The following is a 16844-nucleotide window of genomic DNA, read 5'->3' on the forward strand; positions in this document are numbered from 1 at the left end:
CCCATGCATTTCTTATGCCTTATGCACACAGATCCTAAGCCATTAAGGAATCTAAAGATGCAATGTACAAAGAAATGGGAATGACCTTGAGCTGTCCTTCTCTATAAGGTTTAGATATTGGCACCAACTTGAGGGTGCTCTTGAAATATTAGACTTGCTTTTCTTGAGGCTGATTCTCTGCTGGCTGGGCTTTCTATAAGTGATGTCACATCATGTTTTGAATGGGCCTTTTGATTTGACCTTGAGCATTCATAGAAAAGGGTGGCAGTTAAAAGGCAATCAAGTTGAAGTTGACCCATTTCCACCAAATGGACCCCAGCTGAAGGTTATACATCTTAGATCACCAGACCATGACTGCTTACAAAGTTCAGCATTACGGTATTCAGGTGGTGGTCTGATCTTAACAGGCATGTACATTTTTGCTGTAATGGAAAAACATTTAGTTTCAGAAGGGTCTTTTTTTTTATTTTTATTTTTTCTTTAATTTTTGTGTATTTTAAGTGAAAATTAGTTTAAGTTATACATGTAGAAAAGAATTCAAAGTTGGCTAATAATGATGTTAGTTTGGGGATGAAATAAAAGAAAAATTAGCCAATTTGGAAAGGGGGTGAATGTCCCCTCAGCTTGAAAAGTGCAATACTCTTTTTGTGGGGGCCACACAAGCTTTTTATTCATCTGTTACTTACAAATCATCTTAAAGAATCAATAGCATTTGTCAGAAATATAGCTCTTGTCATTTTCTGCATTACTTGAGGATTACCAAATGGACCGTGTAGAATGAGATGTCTTCTGGAACTCAATTACTGTCCTTGCCATTAACTGGAGACGTTAAGAATTGGTTCTACTCCATTTCATTAGGTCTTGTCAATGTATTCCGGTGGTAAATATATCACATTTTGGCAGACAACAACTTTGTCATGGTCAATAAAGATTTTGGACATGCCATATTTCATTACTGAAACAGGAGAAGTGTTGCAGTTCTGCACTTAAAAATCTTCCCAGCCAAGTCTATTAACTGTTGATAATGGTTTTCTGTAATTTACAGTGCAATTTTTAAGAGGAAAATAAGAAGAATGATATGTCATAGAAGCATTTATACACATGTATCCAAATTTCTCAAGTGCGCTATCGCTTTTTTTTTTTTTTTTTTTTTTTTTATTATTATAATGGGGAAAAAATTCTCTCAAAACTCAAAACAGAGGAAAATGTGACTGCCTAGTCAGGGCAAAAAATTCATGGCAAAACTAAAAACAGAAATTGACTTTATAGCTGGCTAAATTATGTTACTTTGTAAAGAGAAATGTATGATGGCCATGCTAATGAACTGAAATCTTGATTTAGATTGGCAATCCTAAGCATGTTCCCACCCTGTTAATTAAGGTTTGGAATGGTGAACAGATGTAAAGAAACATCCTCCAACAAGATTAACCAGTTCTGCAAACTGACCCAAACCAACTCCTGATGAAATCAAGTCCTGGAAGAGAGTGTGTCTATGTGGTGATATTCAATTATGGGTCTTTAACAGGAAGAAGATAGAGCTTAGTGAAATGTAATTACACACCAATAACCAGTTACAAAGGCCAGTTATTGGGGGGTGATAAACAGCTGAACTTTGAACTTTTTCCCTATGGAGTCTCATGCTCAGATCAAGCTGCTGTTAAAAAATTCTGATTGGAGGCTTACTAGATTCTGGGGAAGAAGAAATACAATCTGATTCTATTCCTTAGTGGTTTTTTGTCTTCTTTTGGGCTGTTATTGATAAGACTAATTAATGCTGTAACTTCATGTCATTTCTTATAAATGTGTTGTGAGTAGATTGTTCAGATCAGATTATATATATATACCAGCACTGCACAATATAATTCTGTATATAACCTGTTTTTAACATTGCAGGTTTTGTAGGATAATATTAGCCAGCTGCCTGCATAACTATGGGTATAAAATTTGTGACATCAAAAAGGGGTGGGGGGGAGTTCAATCATTTAATTATGCACCTTAATTGATGTATAGCCCTATAGTCATATTCTTCTTGTCCAACACCCCAATCAATAATACCGTATATACTCGCCTATAGGTCGGTTCGCCTGTAAGTCGGTTGTATATTTTGTAGGTCATTTTGGAGGGATTTGCCATTGACCCGCTTATAAGTCGGTATAACTTTTTTTCAAGAATCGGTTGACAATTTCAAATCAATGCTCTAACGTTTTCAACTCTGTTTCAAATAATATTTTTGTGAAATGTGCTGATATTTATTCATTTTCTCAACAAAACAATTTCAATAATATAAAATCATTTAAAATATGTAAATACTTGTACTTTATGTATATAATCCTAGAATACATGAATAATATAATACTGTCCAGTCAATGTTAATCACAGTGATCATTGGAGTACGAAGTTGTTTGAAAAATACTATATTTTACGCTGTCCAGAAAAATGCTAATCTTTGTAGGACTCGCCTATAAGTCGGATGTAGAGTTAGACCAATTTTTAACTCCCAAAAATCCGACTTACAGGCGGGTATATACGGTAGTATCTCAAAGACTTCCCAAAGCTCAGCCACTAGTCCACTGTAACTGGATTGCTGATTTAGTTTTTGGTATGGAAAATTGGATTCGTTAGAGTAAATTATCCATGAGTACCTCCTGTATTTAAAATATTTACTGCCTGTGTTTGCCAATCCATATCTTAATATTGTGCAATCAACTAAAATTGATTATATGAATGATGAATTATATTTACCAATTAGTCATGAGAATAGAGTCAGACCATAAATTTTAATAGAAATAGTTTTGTGAAAACCTGTTGTGGTAGCATTGATGTAAATTAAATTCTTTTTGTGTATCTATTTTAATAAAACTGGAGAACAGGACTTCTCCCCAAGAGCTGGTCAGAGTGGGAACAATTCCTTAGTAAACAATAGACAGGTATTTTATATATAGGTCATCTGAGTCACACAGGTGATCCAATGCTCTCCTTGCTTGTCATCTTTTGAAAAAGTTTTCACTTCTCTTTCAGAAATTGCATGGTCAGTTTTTCACTAAAAATTGCTGCAGAACATGTTTTGGGGCAAGAGGGAACAAAAATTGAATTTGGTGGTCCCTGCCTTTTGAGGCCCTAGGGGTAAGATGAAAACCTTTAAAGGTTGTAAAAGAAGCAGGTACAGTTTCTACATGCAGTCATCTGGCCCAGAAAATTGATGATTTCAGTAGGAGTCCCGAAATCTTCCATTCCAATAAACTATATTTGATATGATCCAAAATTACTTTGTGCTATAATGACAAGAGCGTGAAGTTGGCATAAAATTGCCAAAAATACCAAAGTCAATGAAAAAATTCAAAAATTTTGGGGGGGTTCCATTTAGAAAACATGCAGCCCATGCGTCGAGCAAATTAATATTCAAATACATTTTTTATCGTCTGTTAATAAACAATATATATTGATTTCATTTTGCTCGACAGATGGGCACACCTTTTCCTAGGCAATAATCTGGATGAAATTCAACAGTTATTAAGCTCTTTTTGAAAAAAGGTGGGGGAAAGTCTTATTCATGACGTAATAATGCTATCAAATAAGCAATAACTTTGATTTAAGGATATGCGGGACAATGATCACGTGATGATTGAGAATTTATTATAAATTTAGAACTGGACGCAGCGTAGTTGAAGCTTCCCAAGAAAAATCACAATGCTCTACAGACACACTATATGATGTCACAAAAAAGTACGTCACAACGTATCGCGGGGAAAATGTCATCATATTTTGTCGTAATGCTACCGCTGCCAAGTGTCGTGTAAATCTGTTGATTGAATTCTTGTCAAATGATAATTTTTATTAGCTCACCTGAGCTAAAAGCTCAAGTGAGCTTTTCTGATCACCCGTATTCCGGCGTCCGTCCGTCTGTAAACTTTTAACATTTTTGACTTCTTCTCAAAAACCACTGGGCCAATTTCAACCAAAGTTGGCTCAAAGCATCCTTAGGTAAAGGGAATTCTAAATTGTTTTAATAAAGGGCCAGGCCACCTTCCAAGGGGAGATAATCAAGAAAAGGTAAAAATAGAGTAGGGTCATTAAAAAATCTTCTTCTCAAGAACCACTAGGCCAGAAAAGATGAAATTTATAGATAAGCTTTATTAGGTAGTGCAGATTCTAAATTGTTAAAATCCTGACTCCCGGGGGTCGGATGGGGCCACAATAGGGGATCAAAGTTTTACATACAAATATATAGGAAAAATCTTCTTCTCAAGAACCACTGAGCCAGAAAAGCTAATATTTATATGAAAGCTTCCTGATATAGTGCAGATTCTAAATTGTTAAAATCCTGGCCCCCGGGGGTCGGATGGGGCCACAATAGGGGATCAAAGTTTTACATACAAATATATAGAGAAAATCTTTAAAAATCTTCTTCTCAAGAACCACTGAACCAGAAAAGCTGATATTTACATGAAAGCTCTCTGACATAGTGCAGATTCAAGTTTGTTCAAATCATGGCCCCTGGGGGTAGGATGGGGCCACAAGGGGGGATCAAAGTTTTACATACAAATATATAGGAAAAATCTTTAAAAATCTTTTTCTCAAGAACCATTGGGCCAAAGAAGTTCACATTTTCATGAAAGCTTTCTGACATAGTGTAGATTCAAGTTTGCAAAAACCAGGGGTAGGTTGGGGCCATAATAGGGACTACGGTTTTACATGCAAATATATATGGAAAGTCTTCTGATATGGACCAAGGTGACTCAGGTGAGCGATGTGGCCCATGGGCCTTTTGTTTCTATTTCATATTGATTACAAGTCTCCCTTTTCATATACATTGTATATATATTATGTATACAGTATGCGCCACAGTAATTTTGATAGTATATAGCCTATTAGTCACCGAAATCGCTCCTACATGTACATGCAATTTAAATCTAGACACAATGACTCGATGCAAGTGTAAGATGATGATGGTTTGTTGATATTTACTATAGTTTTGTGAAACTAGAACTGCATGGACACACATTTCTACCAAATCTTGCTTGGGAAATGTACGAACTATTCTGGTGCTTTTATAATCGATGATTGTTTGCGAAAAATATCCATCCCTACCCCCCAAATGCTGAAGATCGATACTTTTTGTCAAATCTTAAAGTCCATGCTAGGAATGTTTAAATTTCCCAAGCATTTTCATGTAAATCTAAGTACGCTTTATTTCTCAAACTATTTTATATTACAAATTATTTTTACTAACTTTACGAAACACTGCTGTGAAAATGGTAACTAATGTAATAAATATGATACACGTCGGAAAGTATGCAAGAAGCAGACGTGTGAAAAAGAAAAAAGTGCAAAGTCACAACGTGTGTGACACATAAATTCCTTGAAAAATAGGATGGAGACGATCCGAGTCATAAGCGACACTAGCTACCCTGGCCGCGGAAGTACTGTTGATCTTGTAAAAGAAGTAGTCTAGCTTATATTGACGTTAACTAGATCTAACCCCGTGGTTTGAAGGAAGACGAATTGTAGAGCTAAGCGTTTTGTCCAAAGTCTTCTATGATAATACATGTATATTTTAAAAAGATTAAAATCTTAATTTGTTTTCATTAACTCAATTTTTGTTCCAAAATCATGAAAATTCTAAATATTTCAATAGGTTCAAAACAAATATAGTATAGTTTCTAACAATGTATTCCAAATCAGGCACAAAGAATTAACACTACCACCACCCCACCCCCACCCACCCCCGATCTTTGACAGTGAGCATTGTAAAAAAAAATGTAGTGCAAATAAATTGAGACTATCCTCTCCCTCATTACTTTTAACAGTAGTTGTACATGAAAAGAATATAAGCTTGAAAGTTATTAATAACAAATATCTCGCCAAGCCTAACCCCAAGTGAACATATCAATGTATAACTTCAAGGATGCCTACCTCAAAATCAAGATTAGCTTCACCCCTTTATATTTTTACAGGAAGTTAGGTATATGAATAGCTTTTAATTGCAGTGTTTGCAAAAAAATTCATTGACAGGTTTTTGAGAGTGCTTCATTTAGTATCTGGACTACCCTGTTTTGAGTACTAATTTCCACCCCAAATCCTTAAAATTTTCCCAAATTCTTATTATACAGTTATGTTTAAGCATGTTATTATTATTTATTTTATATTTTGCATATATTTTAAAGATTATTGTAAAAGATATATATAAAAATTCCATCGAATTATTTTTTTTAAATGAAAATCGGAATGATCTTGTAAAATTCACAATTTTCGAAAAGGGGGGTAATTCAAAGTGTGTTTTGTGAATGATCTTACAATAAATGAGAAAATTCAAGTATGAAAAGTTGGTCGTAAGTTCTTTTGGAAAACGCACTCCTAGTCATCTGGTATAAAGACTGTAGTAGTACTAAGTATGAAAGCCTTGGCCAAAATTATGAAACTGACCCATTTGGGCTATTAATATAGATCCTGTATTAAAAATGCACAGTAAAGCACGGTTACAGCGAACCTTCAGGGCCAATCAAAAATAGTTCATTATAACCAAACTTCATTGTACAGTATAACACGGTTATAGCGAACCTCCAGGGCCAGCCAAAAATAGTTCATTATAACCAAACTTCATTTTACAGTATAACATGGTAATAGTGAACCTTCAGGGCAATCAAAACAACAGTAACTGTTTCTTATAACCAAACTTTGTTATATCCAGTGAAATTTTCATAATACATGTATTTCTTCCATAGCGAAATAGATATCACTCTCCAATAAGGGTGAATTAATTTTAAACATGTTTGTTATAAAGCTCGTTCACTGTATTAACTAACCAAAGATCTCTACTGCTGAATATCTAGGAACCAAACTTGGTGTATAGTTAAACTGAGCAAGAGAGCTATCAAAATTATGAAATTCATGGTCCTTGGTTTAGGGTTTTAGACCCAGGTGCTGGGCTAACTGCATGTAATGAAAATATATTTTAGAAATGTTCAAATCCTGAACATCTGGAAGCAAACTAGATGTGTACTGGAGCCCTCTACTAAAGGTGAAAATTGTGGCTCCTGGGACAGGGGTTCAATGAGTAGAGCATACAGTGAAAATACAAATGCCTTAAAATCTTCTCTATTCCTGAATATTTAGGAAAGAATAGGTGGATAGTTATATTGAGCTTGAAGGTCTTGATCTATTCAAATTGTGATATTCATGATCCATTGGTCATGTTCAGACTCCTGGGTGGGGCTGTAAGGTTTATTTAGTGAAAATGTTTTAAAATCTTCTAGGTGCATATTTGTGTTGAGCTTTGAAGCCCTTGCCAGAATCATGAAATCCATGGCCCTTGAGACTTATTGGCAGGATTATAAGTATTGTAGTTTTTGAATCTGTGATGATAAGCATGGAGGCTTCACCAAAATTGTGAAAATTTACTGGTGGCTGTTGAACCAGGAATTCAAGCCCCTGGGGAGAAGATAATGTAATGAAAATGCATTAAATCTTTGAATGTCTTCAACTCAGAACATTTAGCACACGGACTGGGTGCTGGGTGCGTACTAATAGTGAGCATGGCAGCCACTACAAGTGTGAACTTTCATAATTCCCAGTTGTCGATGTATGCATGCTTTTCACATTTGCAACTCCTTTGGATCTTTTTGTGCCAATTTCAAATCAAACACGACACAAGGGTATCTGTATAGGTAAAGGAGGTTCAAGTGAAGGACGTGCTCTTTTTCAAGAGTTGATGATTGGGAAATAGTGAAAAGAGGTTGGGATGTATTAAAAATCTTCACAAGAACCACTGGAATAGAATATATAACTTGCAGAAAAGTTCAAATTCTCTTGGAGTCAAGGTTACAATTTACCCATTTTATATAGAAGCATTCTCATCTAATGTAGAATCAAGTTTGCTCAAACCATGGTCATTTGTCAATGGGCTAATAGTTTTACAGAGGATCTTCTCAAGAGGTAGAATTCACATACCAAACACCAAGGACAGATACTTAAGTGCAGACATTATTGGGTTAAAAAAAGGAGAGATTTTATGTTGTAAACAAATTGAAGTATTTTTTTATGCAAAACACATTACACCTTAAGATGCTGCCAGAATTTTATGCATTATTGATATTTCTGTTTACAATATGGTGGAAGATAGGAAAGTCGCTAAAGTAAATCAGTTTTAATTTGGGCTTCAAACCACATTAGATATTTTTTTTAAATGTTTGTATTCATGGTGATATTTGCAGGTGCCCTCTGCCATTTCAAGGTTCATACATCTTATGACTATCAGGCTTAGTCTGGAGGTCAATAAGAGGAGATCGATATTCTAGAACACAAAATGAACAAAGGTAATTTGTCTACCTCTTTTGTTGAGAATTTTTGGAAACTGGCAGTAGATGTATAATTCATTACATACTGCATGCGGCTGATGATTGGGGTAAATAGTCTCACTTGAAAGGTTATTCCAAACAATCCGTCAGATCTAGACTGAATTATTGTGACCAGGTTCCGTTAGAATTACTTCGTTTATATTTCACAGGTAATGTAATTCATTTCTCCTCCTTGGAGAAATCAGCTGAGGAGGCAATTTTTGAATGATGCCTTGATCCACGGATATGTAGGTTATTTATTTTTGAGAAGGAATGATCACAAAAACGGAAGGTGTGTGTTAATCAAAGTAGAGCTGCAAGATCTTTCTTTTTTTCTTTTTGTCGGAGACTGTGAGAAAAAAAGCCTATTGTATTCATTTTAGTAGATATAGCCTTGCAAATAAAGCAATTGACGTCACTTGTAAAACGCCGGGCTTCTTTGTGTGTTTTTATTTTGGGACTGAGCTGTCCATGGTTAATTGACCAGAGCAAGGGATCTACAATGTGGCCAAGATAACAATGTTATTGTAGTTTAAGATTTTGTGAAAAGATTTAATATACGTTCCAATTTTGGCCTTTAGAAAAACTAGACAACAACAAAGGTATTTTATTTGAAAAGTAAACATACATCAGCGCTCCGTGGAGGATAGTGGTTTTTGTCATCAACACAATGTCTTTGCAGGCAGGCTTTCAGTCATGAATTATCTCAATGTTTAGAGAAGGAGATGTGAAACAGAGTAAATGCAAAAATCAGAGAGAGAGAAACTAAAATCTATCTTGATTCTGTTTCACCAAATAGACAGTAATTATGGCAAAACTGGCAAGCTCAGAGCAAAAGACTGATGTGTTCTGCGTAGATGCTGTTCTGAATTAATGTGTAAACTCACTCAGCTGATGAAAAATGTACAAAAAATGTTTTGTTTTTAAAATGTTGATCTTAAGGAATGACTTAAGTAATGGAAAGCAAGGTAGATGCAGAATTAGTTGTAGAATGAATCATGTCCTTGTTGCTATCAAAATTGAAATGTTTGCACCTGGAAATGCATTGTATTAGATAAACAATATCAGTGTTTATCAAATTGGGGAATTATGTTGCGATTATGGTAGAATATGCAGATTGAGGTAGATTATCCTGGGTTAAATTTCATAAATGAATGAACTCTGAATTTGTACAGAAAATCACATTCTTTCAATTTTCATTTCATTTCCTCCCGAGTACTTTAAAATAGTAAACACTTGATTTATATCAAACTAACATTGATATGGGAAAGAATTTGCAAATTTTATGTTGAAAGAATTTATTTGTACAGTGTATATGATATCCAATCTGTGGTACATGTATGTACTCTTGTGAGAATCCACCCTGATTGAGATCATTTACCCCAATCAAGTGTTATTTTGCCTTGATCAGGATCCCATAAATCTGCTTAAAAAAAAGTTTACATAACCTGAGTAAACTACCCTAGGGGGTAAGATGGGGGCCACAGTAGAGGATAAAAATTTTACATACAAATATATAGGGAAAATCATTAAAAATCTTCCGAAAAATCACTGCGCCAGAAATGTTTACATTAATTTACATGAAAGCTTCCTGACATAGTGCAGATTCAAGTTTATATAAATCATAGCCCCTGGGAGTAGGTTGGGGCCACAATAGGGATCAAAGTTTTTCATGCAAATTTATATTAGGAAAAATCTTTTTAATGTGACTCAGGTGAGCGATGTGGCCCATGGGCCTTTTTTATTTTCTTTTTCTTTTCTTTTTTGCGAATGAAGAAAATGTTTAAAAAAAAAATAGACACCAACTTTTTCACTTTTAGGGAGTTAATGTAAATACACCACAGAATTAAAGCACCAACATTTTCAATTTCGTTTTGAAGAAAAATCTACATTTTCCTCGATATCACATGTGCTCAATTTATGGTATATTCCCAACTTGTTGTATGCATAGTGTCATGGGCAGTAATGCTCCATCATAATTTTGTAGCTTAGGCTGTCACTTTGAATAAGATGGTGATTTGGAATATTTATCTTTTCTGCAGATTAATGATTTAATTGTTGCATTTTTTTGAATATCTGAGTTGTTTTTTATTTTTAAAAAAAGCAAAATATGTTACTTGTTTTCCCCAAAGAGGATTTTTCGTAAAAAGTTTCCAGTTTCCTACTATAGATGCTGATGTTCCCACAATTTGCATGAATGGCTGCTAAAATTACCACAAGCCTGCCAAGTCCCTCGATTTGTGTGAGACATTTTGTAGAATTATAAGTGCTGTTCATCTTCCATAAAGAATGCACCTGTGTTCATGAATGATAATTGGAAAAATGCATGATAAGCTAGATCTTTAACAGCTTCTACACCTGACCAGGAAAGTTTATATGTTTGCTCTTGGAAAACTTTTTATAGGGATAGTTTCTTGCTGGGGGGGCACTGCTGTCCATATGTTCTGGCTCAGGGAGACATGATAGTCTTCTGTAGTGGTCTCTGATCTTTTATTAGGATAGCTAAGTTTATGTGTGGATGAGAGAGAAAGAAGGAGAGATAACATTAAGTCTGTATTTCGGAAACTTGCCCCCCCTCTCTCTCTCTCTCTCTCTCTCTCTCCTTGAAGTAATCCAGTGAAAGAAAATAGTATTGGGTGCAGAAACAGGATCAGGGGCCTCCTGAGTTTTAGCTTTGAACATGTGTTTAAATAATGTGTGAAAAAGATGTTTTTTATTTGTTTTTTCAGGCTTCTTGACAGTATAGGACTAAAATGAAAAATGGTTGCTAATAAAGAGGGAAGTTTTATGGAAGGAGGGGAAAAAATCTCGAGAACCATAGATTGCAATATTGCGGCAGGAAGGACCAGAAACGTTTTTAATTATTTGGAGAATCCGCTGACAGAGAAGCAGCTGCTCTGTAGTTCTAGATTATTCTTTAATAATGTTACGACTCTTGGAAAGTAGTACTTATCATTAAAGAAAATATTAAAATAATGTAGTCTGCCAATTCAGGAAACATTCATTTTTATCTCCTAGCAACAGAGACAGGGATATAGCAACTTGCCCATTTTTTTTATTTCTACCTAGATCTAGTCCAATATTTTTTTTTTTGGTTACCTGAATCACCTATTGTGGTCTTCTTGTGTTCACACGTGAACATGGAATACCAGCTAAATATGCTTCATCTAATACCTGCTCTAGGTGCTGCACCTGACCTACATGTACATTTCGTGCTTCGATGACTCTGGTTGATTATGTTTCTTGAGTTTAATGCCACCATGTCATATGGAGATATAATATGTATGGAAAGTGTAACATAATTTTTTTAGATAGGAAACATTAAAATTTTAACTTATTTAGCAAAAAAGTTACAATTTTAATTACTTTGTCCAGTGACTTAATCAAGCAAAACTTAGAAATAATAATTATTTGCATTAGTGACGTACTTTGGTTTGAAATATGGTGATGAAGCAATAGTTCTCTTTGATTTGTACACTAGCATACTTGCTGATATTGCACATTATCAACTGATAGCTCAGATGTAGCATCTGACTCCCCCACCCCCTCCCTAAAAAAAAACATTGTTTTTATCCTTTCTGTCTATCTTTTGTGATTGACTTTTGATGTGCCTGTGGCCATCTTTTCACATTTCAAAAAGATCAGCAATATTTCTGCCAACACAGTCCAGATATTGATAAGGTCTGGTCACTTGTGATGAGTGGGTGTGCAGTATAGATAATGTCCAATACTTTATGTCCACTGACGTCTAGTGTATTGGGGGAGGCAGGAGCATTGGATTGGTGCTGTAAGAACCCCACTAAAACAAAAAGTACTTTGGAAACATCCTCTTTCGATGATTGGGTTTATGTTCTTGTTGAAATGTATCAAAATAGCTGCATGTATCTACAACCCAATTAAATAAGAAGAATGTGTAATAAAAGGCACACCTGTGTTCAGTATTGTGAACATCGTTTATAGATGCATTGATCAATGAAACATTACTCTATGTATATGAGCTTCATAAGTAAATATATGCATGTACATGTATTCTCTTACCTCATTTTACTGTACAGCAGGTTGACATGTAGAGCATTATGACTAGTTATATAATGATCGATCACTTAGGTCCTCTATGGTGACATTTATAAGTTCAGACATGAAATAATTATCTAGTTAGACACTTAGTCCCATGCCTTGGCATTTAGTGTAAATCAAAATCTGTCGAGTTCTTTTTGTTTGAAGGACTGATGAAATAATACCAAGTGCAATTGTAGTTGCATTTATTTAACATGTGTATGCAGCGAGGCATGTTTGTTTAATACTTTAAAAATGTTTGTTCAAAATCTGTGGAATAAGCTGGGTTTTTATAATATGTAGAGTTATTTTTGTCTCTTGACCTCCATCATTAAAGTTGCATGGAGTTAGCCGCCCCCACCCCATTTGAAAAGTATTAATAGTACTGATTCATGAATGAAGGATAAAAAAAAGAAGAAGATATAAATGATGTGTAGCATATATACCGGTATTCATAAATGTTCTTCATTACTGAATTTTTTTATGTAGTTAGCCAAGATTGTAAGCAGATTATATCGTTAGGTAACGAGTATTTCAAGGGATTGCACTCTGTGACTTAATACATCTTGACCTTATGCTGCCGTAGTAACGTGATGTCAAATGAAGAACAGAATCAACTGGTCTCTCTGGTCAAGGAACGCAATAGGCTTGTGCTTTAATATCCCAGAGATTTGGTTGAGCTGACCAAATAAGATTATGTACTTGCTTGAAAGTGTTATGCAGGTGATTTCATGTGGAGCAGAGTCGTTTGTATAATGCATGCCGACGACATGTGACAGTTTAATTATAATCCTGTATGGTTAGGATCGTAAAGACGCAGTACATGACATTTCCTTGATGTGAGAGCTGTTATTTGCATGTTTGACGTTTTTAAACGCATGTACATGTATTGCTGTACGTGCATTGATGAGGGTGCTGAACTGACAAAAATGGAAGTGATTACCAATTCTAAATTGTGATTATTATTTTTCATTTGTCAATGAGGGTTGGTGGGGTGGGAGGTGCATACAATTTATGATATTAGAAAAAGTTATCACTTCATGTTTTATTAATAAACATAATGAAATTGATTTTTTTTTGTGTTACTCATTTTTATAGTTGATGGAAAGAATTTCAACTTGATGAGATGAATTTTTCATATAGAACTTAAAATAGACTAAAACATTTATTCAAATTTAGATTTAAGTAAAACTGCCTCAATTAGTTTACTAAATAAACACAATGACAATGCAAATATGTTTCCCCTTTATTGAATGTAATGCAAACAGTTTCTAAACAAACTACAGCTTGTTAGATCAGTGGATAATATTTCACCTGTTTAAAAATCACAAATTAGATGGAAAAAGAGGGCCTGCACAATACCATACACAACACACAGAGAAGAAGAGACAATGGGCTGTCATTGATTTAGTCATGATCAATGAAGGGATATGCTCTCAGGCTACATTAATCAGCTGTCTGTTCAATGATTTTGGGAGACCCAGTTATGATATTTACATTGTGTGGAGGTAACGGGTATTCTATTGATTGCTTGATCTGTGTCAAAGTTTTCCAAAAGCCTTTTGTTCCACATGTTCAACAGAAATGGAAGATACGCACTAATAGAGCTGTAGCAATATGCACAGGTAATAAAGTTACCAAGTCATTTGTAGTTTTCTCCGAAATTATGCCCCAATACAGCAGGTTTTTCCAGGCTTTCAATCACTGCATATATGGGCTTGTAAGTTAAATAGGTATACTGGGATGAATAATTCAAATAGGGCAGTTATTGGTAGACGGTTGTATGTGGAAACAATGGCCCCACAGGATACATATTTATAACTTGGTAATATTGCTCTTGGTCCTGCCTTGGGTAAAAATGCAGAGGCAGATCTTGAAGGTGGGGTTCCACATCCACCCCCATTTCCTCTTTGGTTGAACATTTTTAATGAAAGTGGTCATTTTTGGCTTTTCAATCCAGACTCTAGTTATTAACTCGGGTCGCAACTCCCCATTTGAAGTTTTTCTGGATCCTCTCTTCAAATTCATTTTTTTCACCTAGTACGATAAGTTTATTCCAATTTTGGGCCCAGAGTGCATAACAGTAAGACAGTTTATAAAGAAGGAAATTCAAAAAAGAAAGTTTACAACATATTAACTACAGGTTACATAGACTGCAAACTGCATGTGGATGCAGCATGTTGGGGGAAACAAGTACATACATATATGAATTGCTAATCATGTATATATACAAGTAGATGGACAGTATTATACCAATATATGAATAGTAAACTATAATGATTTTTGCAGTTTTAAAGCATCACTTCTTTTTCTGAAAGTTTGCACTAAATATTCACTCAATTTGACAATTACTGGTTTGTCTTCATTAATCATCAACCAAGTAAATTTGTCCTTATTAGATAGATAATTAAAAATTTTGGTGAGCTTGTATATATATACCATTAAAAAACATATTTCTCTCTTCAACATAGAATGGACAATCAGTAAGGAAATGAAATTCATCTTCAACACAATTAAGGTTACATAATTCACATATTCTTTTGTTTCTTTCTAAAGAAATCTTATGACCAGAATTGGTTTTTGTAAATTCATATCTTCCTCTTTCAATTCAAAGGTCATGTGCACTAATTCGAAATCTACATAGAGTTTTTCTTGATTCTAGGGATTTTAAAAAAATATATAACTTTCCATAATAAAGTTTTCTTTATACGAAAAATATGTTGTGAGTTTTCCTGATTTCTGACCCTCTTCACGTCATTTTGACCAGTAAAGTAAAAATTGTTTCCGTACCTGATTCTTCATTTGGTTTTTGAAAAATGAGAATTTGACATTTTTACAATTGGGTACCAAAATGTCCATTTTTTCCTTAAAATAATTAATGTTTTTGTACCAACAATTTATATTATATGAATTCAGATTGATATTCTCTGTATAAGCACTGTATAACAGGGATGAATTCTGGGCAATTCTCAAGTCTATGCCAATATAGTAAAATACTTTGGATTATAGAGCAGAACATAGGATATCTACCCAATTCAGAGATTATTGCAATATTAGTACTTCTTTTACCAGCACCCAGTAGATGTTTACGAAACTTAATATTCAGGTTTTCTACCTCCCAATTTTTAAAGATATCATATAAATCTCTGTCTTTTTCCAGCATGCGTGTTGAAAGTGTTCCCCATATCTCGCAGCCATACAAGGCGATGGGTTTTACCATATGGTCAAAAAGATGCAAAAATGTTTTAATTGGTGGATTGATAGATTTGATGTCTTTATAGTACGTATGTTAATGTCAGTATGTCACCTTTGGAAGGTTGTTGAATTTTCACAACATATTCGATGTTTTTCACCCCTACCTCTAATTCAGTTTTTGGAGAGGGAAAGTGATGTATATGTTGCATGGGCATTCAATGTGACTAGGAAATCATCAATTAAGTCCAATTATCTGGAGATTTCCTTACTTTGTATATACACCATCACCATTTCATTCGATTTACTGACCAAAATCTAGAAAATATCACTGCGATTAAAAGTTTAAAAGGGATTCCTTGAATCATTTAATGCAAGGCAATACACAGGTGTTTATATTTGGACCAGGTAACGACAGTGACCCTGTTGGTGTATTGAGTGACGATGTCGCTGTCACGAGTGACCTGTATATTATATCTGATAAATGTTGGACACTTTCAACTGTGTACAGTATATCTATGAGGCCAGCCAACCAAGCATGACGACCTGAAGTTTATTGCACAGTTATCTCATTTTCAAATACATGTATGACGGTTACATATTTTCACAATTATCCAATCCACAAAAATGTCTCGCGAGTTGGAAGATGAGATCGTGTTTTCGTATGTGGTCTGAAGTGTATGATTGATAGAATTGGACTTTCATCATGCATAACCTTATTTTAAATGGCTGGCTAAGTTTTAAGTGTCCAAGATGTATAACTAGAGGACCAATCTATTTAACCTTCACTTCAGACGGACAGAATTCTCTTCACTTTCTTGTATATAACTGCATGGTCCAGATTTCATGTCATACAATTAAGTTGGTCATTACATATTAAATAATTTGTATGCTTTGAATATTGATCGACTTCAGTTGTCCGGTGCATATTGCTGTACTTTTGGTCCTGTTTGGTGAGAATATTAATATTTATCTGGCGTCAAAATTACATGAAAACTATACAGCTTGGGAGCTAAATCAGAAATTTGCTGTTTCTGATCGAATGCTCCTCTAGAAAATAATTCAGTTGACTTGCAGTCATGGAGTATTCAACAAGTCATAGATTGTTAAGGTGATAGAGATTTCAACCAGATTATTTATATGTAAACTAATCACTTTTCCAATATTTTCACTTAAGATGAATAAAATTGTAATTGGACAGTGAAAGCAGGGCTTGTTTGACCAACAGGTATCGTGCACCAACATGTGGACCAACCCGTGTGC

The 16844-nt window shown here is 34.6% G+C and overlaps 1 long non-coding RNA gene across 10 annotated transcripts in view; it reads left to right on the top strand.

Moving 5' to 3' along the window:
* LOC125657643 (uncharacterized) overlaps window positions 1-13459 on the top strand; it is a 53735-nt gene extending 40276 nt beyond the window's left edge. For 4 of the 10 annotated variants that reach the window (XR_008798776.1, XR_008798769.1, XR_008798767.1 and 1 more), the window contains exons 6-8: window positions 3019-3123; window positions 8211-8312; window positions 11063-13459. This is a non-coding gene — a long non-coding RNA (uncharacterized LOC125657643). Of the gene's footprint in view, window positions 1-1341; window positions 1550-3018; window positions 3161-8210; window positions 8313-11062 lie in introns of all 10 variants that reach the window. The other 6 variants (XR_008798774.1, XR_008798771.1, XR_008798768.1 and 3 more) reach the window with 6 other exon arrangements.
* The last annotated feature ends 3385 nt before the right edge of the window (window positions 13460-16844 follow it).

This window comes from Ostrea edulis, chromosome 9 (genome assembly GCF_947568905.1).
Source record: "Ostrea edulis chromosome 9, xbOstEdul1.1, whole genome shotgun sequence".
Lineage (NCBI taxonomy): Eukaryota > Metazoa > Mollusca > Bivalvia > Ostreida > Ostreidae > Ostrea > Ostrea edulis.